This window comes from Meleagris gallopavo, chromosome 2 (genome assembly GCF_000146605.3).
Source record: "Meleagris gallopavo isolate NT-WF06-2002-E0010 breed Aviagen turkey brand Nicholas breeding stock chromosome 2, Turkey_5.1, whole genome shotgun sequence".
NCBI classification, from domain to species: Eukaryota; Metazoa; Chordata; class Aves; order Galliformes; family Phasianidae; genus Meleagris; species Meleagris gallopavo.
This window is the reverse complement of record NC_015012.2, coordinates 3,389,660-3,395,870: the sequence shown is the minus strand read 5'-3', so window position 1 is coordinate 3,395,870 and position 6,211 is coordinate 3,389,660. Positions and strand designations below refer to the sequence as shown.

General features: G+C 36.4%; 1 long non-coding RNA gene across 1 annotated transcript; it reads right to left on the bottom strand.

Moving 5' to 3' along the window:
• Positions 1–191: 191 nt before the first annotated feature.
• LOC104909491 lies at positions 192–6,127 on the bottom strand. The gene is made up of 4 exons (XR_002111508.2): positions 5,909–6,127; positions 555–616; positions 436–480; positions 192–347 (listed from the first exon to the last, which is right to left on the bottom strand). It is a non-coding gene; the product is annotated as an uncharacterized LOC104909491 (long non-coding RNA).
• Positions 6,128–6,211: the final 84 nt, after the last annotated feature.

Genomic DNA, 6,211 nt, shown 5'->3' with positions numbered 1-6,211 from the left:
AGAAAAAAATCACACAAAAAAAAATAAAAAAATCGGTAAGCCACTTAAATCTTAGCTATAAAATTAGATATATCCTTTTACTGAAAACCTCCTAGCAAGAGAAACTATTTGCCAGCAAGCCCAGTATGCACTATTTGTTAGGGACATATTAAATACTATACTTGCCTGTCTTTCAAATGCTTTGCTTTCACTTGAGTTATCTGGCCACTGGAGAAATCAAACACTTCTTCACTCAATAGTTTAAGGATCACCATGTTGTTCTGACAAAGGCTTTCACTAGTCCTGCTTGCTCCTACAATATCACTTATAAAAGTTGGCCAGTGCTTTGGCCATTCCTGTTTCAGAATCTGAAAAGTGAAACACCCGTATGTTAGGTACTTAAGCAAAACCAAATACTTCATGACAAGATTTAATGCTTCCTGAACTCCAACTTACCTGAACAAGAATCATGTTCAGTTTCCCAATATACACCTTCTCTTTCTAGAAAATGGAAAAGACGTCAGATTATGCATAGTATTTACCTCTCTTTTTTTCCCCTAAGGTAATTCACTTACTTCTACACACGTTGGATCAGATGATGTCTTGATAATTAGGCCAACAACATACTTTTTTATACCTGCAGAAGAATTGAGAAATATTTTAACTAAGCCAGATGTCATGAATGTTTCTGACTCAAGATTCTTGCCATATCGTTAAAACAAGGTATAAGGTTACAAGGCAATGCTAACTGAGTTGACTCAAAACTCATGTTACCTCTTATATGTGGTTGTGTCAACTGGCAAGTAAAATGCTATTATTGCTGATAATCCTTCAGCCTATTTACGAGTGTGTGCATGTCTGAGAAGGCACATGTTTTTATTATAGTGTAGGCAGGTAAGTTTTCTTTTTAAATTATTCAGCAAAATAACAAAGTTCAAGATTAATAGTTAACTAAGTTACCATATTCGCTGCAGAAGAAATATCCCTCCTGCTCATGTGGTGCTGACCAATTTTCTACATTCAGAAAGCTCACAAATTAAGGAAATAGAAGTAGTTCTGCTAATTGTATACATTAACTATATACTTTCTATGCGGCTCAAGACAATTCTTCTTCACTGAACACAGTGCAGGCAAGCAGAAGGATTGGAAACTTATGTTTTAGAGTACGTATGTATCTTGCTATTCGACTTAATAAAGCCAAAATCTAGTTGATGTATCATTTCTTCAATGAAATAGTCAACAATACAGAAAAAACACTGATTACTATTATTTTTTTTTTTAAAGTTATCAGCTAACTAAAATGAGTGCCCTATTTTAAGAAATTTCATTTTTTTCCCTAGCCACTACTCTACATTATAAAACACTCCTAGTATTTAAGCAAAATTAGCTATTTTTTGCATTCTGGGCCTGAACAAAACGAACAGTTCATTCCGTTTTTAATTCTATTTTCAAGAAATTTGGAAACAACACATCTGGAAGTTACACAGCAGCTGCTCTGCGAATGTTTCTGACGACAAATTAAGTTCTTCATCATTGTCAGCAAGCATCAATACACACTAATTTGGAAGAATACTTGATAACAAAACATATCGTTGTCAAGCACTGGTCTAAGCCTGGCATCATGGCCCTCACCCCCCCCAAAAACACCACACACACACACACACACACACACACACACACACACACACACACACAAAATCACACTTTGATGAAGTGTTAAAGCACCCAAACAATACGTAAGAAGTGTTCAGGGCCAAAAGCTAACCTATTTGTCTGTCAAATTACTGAGAGGAGTCAACTTATTGCAACTCTTTTCAATCCAAAAAGAATTTGAAAGTGAACGTGTTCATAAGAATGCTGTTCTGACATCAAAGCTGCCTATTTTTTATTTTAAATCTTGCTGCCCTAATAGAATTCAAGTGTTCATTTACAATCTCAATGCCATGCTACCATCAATTCGGCCTTGAAAACATCTGCAGATGGAAATAGTTGCTCAGCTCCAAAGCTTATCCACTGAAAAAAAAAAAAGGACAACCACAGCTGAACAGACAATCTAAAAGATTTGACAAATCCTGAATGTCATGCTGCAGGCTTTTGAGCTCTTCCATTCATTTAGGTAATGGTCACATTTTTAATCCCTCAAACGTAGCAGCTACTGAAATCTAACACTTTTTTTCCCCCTTTTTGGCTTACGTTGTGTTTTTCATGTAATTACTTATTTTTTCTTTTATGTTAAGAAATAATGTAGTTTCTGCTTTACATTTAACAGCCCTGTTTTTTTTATAATCATTCCACAGATAAGATGAAAACACCATTGTTGAGACAGAACCCACAGTCCTAGCTCCTGTTCATGGAGTTGTTCATAGGCTCAACTAGTAGAAAACTGGTTAACAAAAAGTCCAGTTCATTTTAGAATTATCTGGAACCTACCTTCTGCCAACCTCACTCCAGTACTGCCTCAGAGGCAGTGCTCCTCCTCGTGTCCCACAGCAGTTAACAAGTATGTTAGCCAGCTCCATCAGTAAGAAAGGTTCTAATTACTGCTAAGACTGGACACCAGGCCACTGTCAGAAGGCCTGGAATAGTGCTGCTGTTTGAATTTTCTGGTAAGCAAAATGCAAAAAGAGGAGAGAACAAGCACACTGACAGAACACAGCAACTAGAGCTCTCCTTCAAGGCCCTTCCAAAGTTCCTGGACGAGTACTGGATATTGCAGTCCTCAAATGAAAGCAGTTCCTCTGCAGAGGGAGACCTACAGGTAACAACTAAACCACTTTCTGAAGGGAAAGCATTTTCACAGGTGAACCAAGCTAAACGTCAGAGCAAGGAGAGAGAGGAACAGCACAATCACCACATTACTTAATTCTGTAGTCTGTCTAAACTGACAAATATGAAATATCCTAGTTTCAGCATATGATATGCTTGCAGAAGAAATTATATCTCATCTGGGCCACAATCTCAGAGCAGTTCCTACCATAACAGAGTTCTAGCATATCATCAGCCATAGGTAATCCACATCTTAACTGGTTACCTTAAGACAAACAAAAATATCCTTTTACGCAATCGTGGGGCACAAATTACATTCAGAAAGTGTTTGCAAGCTGATGCTGCAGGCGCACATTCATAGTAATTTACTAAAATCAGCAAGTTTTCTATTTGAAAATTAAGATGCTTAAGTAGAACAAGTGGACAGTCCAATGAAGGAATCTAACAGTATTTGGCAGCCAAAAACAGAATTTTAAATTGTAAAGCAGAATTGATCCTTCCATGGAGATTCATGTTTTGGAACTATTTAAGTACACAGTTTAAGTACCACTTATTTTCAGTCTTGATGAACTACGCTTCCCATTCATGTCTCAAAGATCAACTCTCCCTAGTAGCTGTGAACCGATCAATTTGTATGTGTTTGCTTTTCAACAGAAAAATAGAAGTTGATTAAAACTCTTAAAGAGGGCCTAAAGGACACACCTGTTTCCATCGACTCCCTCCCCACTGCCCCGCAGTAGTGTCACATATATAATTCCCTCTTCATTGCACAGAGAATCAAAAGCCATCTCTTAATGCCAGAAATATCCATTTGCCAGAAAAATCTTTTCTGCAGCAGCTTAAATTACTGTTAAAGCTTTGTACTAAACTCCAGGACCTTTCTATGAGCCACTAAACACCATCTCTCCAAACACTTCAGGTATCTCTTCCATTTGAAAATGAGCAAAGTTGTACCGTCAACTCAAGTTTCATAATGAGGAAGTGCTTATCCCTTCTGACTCAAAATACTCCAGACAAGCTTTCTCTGTTCACAGGAACAAAATTTTATTTCACAATGAAGATTAACAAAGTGTATCACTGAATAGTAATACCAAGAAGCTTTTTATTTCTGGGCAGGTTTTCACACAATAAGAGAAAATCCTATTGAGACCATAGCACATAAATCAAATTACATCCTTCATAAGTACTATTAAAACATCAACTCTACATTAGAGGAGTACAGGTCTGGCAACAGGGCCATTAATTAAAATTAATTAAAAGCCATTTAAAAATAAAAGTAAATTTAATAATGGAGATTCACATCTAAAGAACATCTTCTGAAGTAAGCTTATTTCACTGCTTATATCTGAGATCCTAGGCTGGAGTTAAAACCTCCCAATGCTGAACCAGAAGTGAACAAAACTCTGGCTAACTTCAAGGCCCCGAAAGATATTCCAATGTATAACTCCAGGTACAGCTAAGATAAGATCTCAAAGGAAAGATTATAGGGTTCAGAATACTTTAAGTTATCATCAGGTGATTACACAACTTCAGACAGTAATTTTATCTTGTAATGTATTCAGCCACTTACTGCATCTGCTCAGATGATCATAACTAGTCAAACAATATTACCATGCCTACTAAAAGTGAAATAAAATACAAAATACTATCTCAAATTCTGGAAGCGATGTCCAAGTCACATATGCATAATTTGACATCTGAAATCCAGATGCGATAACATGATCCAGTGCACAGCCAAGCATCACCTCAGCACAACCACTTATCCATTCTACACATTAAGAATTTTTAAAACTTGAAATCACTTGTGTACTCTATTTTTGGCACTTGTTCAGTCCCAAACTATCAAATAAGTCTCTCTCTTCAACTTGTCCTATCTGACTATAGCTTCCTTTAACAGGCATCAATAAGCTGACCATGACTAATTCAACCTACTGACTCCTCCCTGCTTTTGCTCCAACAGTCAAAAACTTTGAGAGAACTTCCAAACGCTGAATATAAGTGTTCATACTCAGGAAAATGGAAACACATGAAATTTTTAAGTGCAAACAAAAGATAACTTCAAGGTCCTCTCTCAGTTTCTCAAAAAGGCACAATTGTGTTTGAGCCTTTAGTTTTTTCCTGTAAGTCCGTAAGGCTGCTTCTAACAGCACGTAAGTGAAACCTTTTCCAAGAGCTAGGCTACATCTACCACTTTTAAAGTGGAAGTAAGGAAAATAATCGCAAACGTTGAAATCTCCCTCTCCAAAAACGTATTTTCACTGCCATTTACTATTACATCCCCATCAATAAACTGGCAGTGAAACTTTGATCACATCTTCACAATGTTAAAAACAGCTTATGGCAGAACATGGAAATTCAATTAATGAATTCTGAAAACACTATTTCATAAAGACCAAATACAGAACGGTGACAAGTTTTGAAGTAGTTCTACTCAGCATTCTGAAATCTGTTTCACGACTTGACAGAAAACTTTATGAATATGCATTAATCCTACACCAGAGGATTACTCTTACAAACCTCTTGCTATTCAACACATACAGCAACACATAAAGGGAGGAAAGAAAAACAATCATAGAATATCCTGAATTGGAAGGGACCCACAAGAGTTTGAGTCCAGCTCCATAGAAGACCACCCAAAAAATTAAATAATCTGCCTGAGAAACACTGCCCAAACTCTATTCTAAAATAATTATGATTGCTTAAAAGTTTAAATAAGTCTAATCAGCATATGCTACCATAGTCAATTTAAAAAAAAAAAAAAAAGAGTACATTGGTGGAGCTGTGGCGCATAGCCCAGACAGGCTGAAGACTGCGAAGTACAGAGAATTCAAACTTCTACTTCAAAGCCAGAAGCCAGCCCTCTTCAGATTAAGTCTCGCCTACAGATCAATGCGTCACTTCAGCAGTGATGTTTCAAAAAGAATCAGCTGATGTTTTACCTTCTTCTAACGCTTACAGAATCCTAGTTGCTCACCATCTAAGTGAAACCACTACTGTGAAAGGGCAAGACATGGTGGGATACAGAAATGCACAGATAGCTTTACTTCACCTAATGGTGCTTGAAAACTTAAAAATTACTTACATGTTCTAAATCTCAACAAAAAACATAAGAGGAAAGGACAAAACACAAATGTAAGAGGTAAACACAAAAATCTCTTCCTACCTTCACACTGGTTCCTTGGAAGAATCTTCCATCTTGTTTTTATCACATTTTCCAATATTTGCAGTCCATAATACTGAAATTGGAGAAGAGTAAAATGTGAGCATATTACTGTAGGACTAACTCACTCTCAGGATTTTCATTCAATCAGACATTCACATGTAACATCTAAGACTTCAAGAATATTAAACTAAAAAACTTACTTAATATATCTATTCACCCGTTTATTCAAATTTCATGCATTTTTTTTTCCATTTTATTTTTGCTATACTAAATCCTGCTGTTTGATCATGCTCACACCAGGAG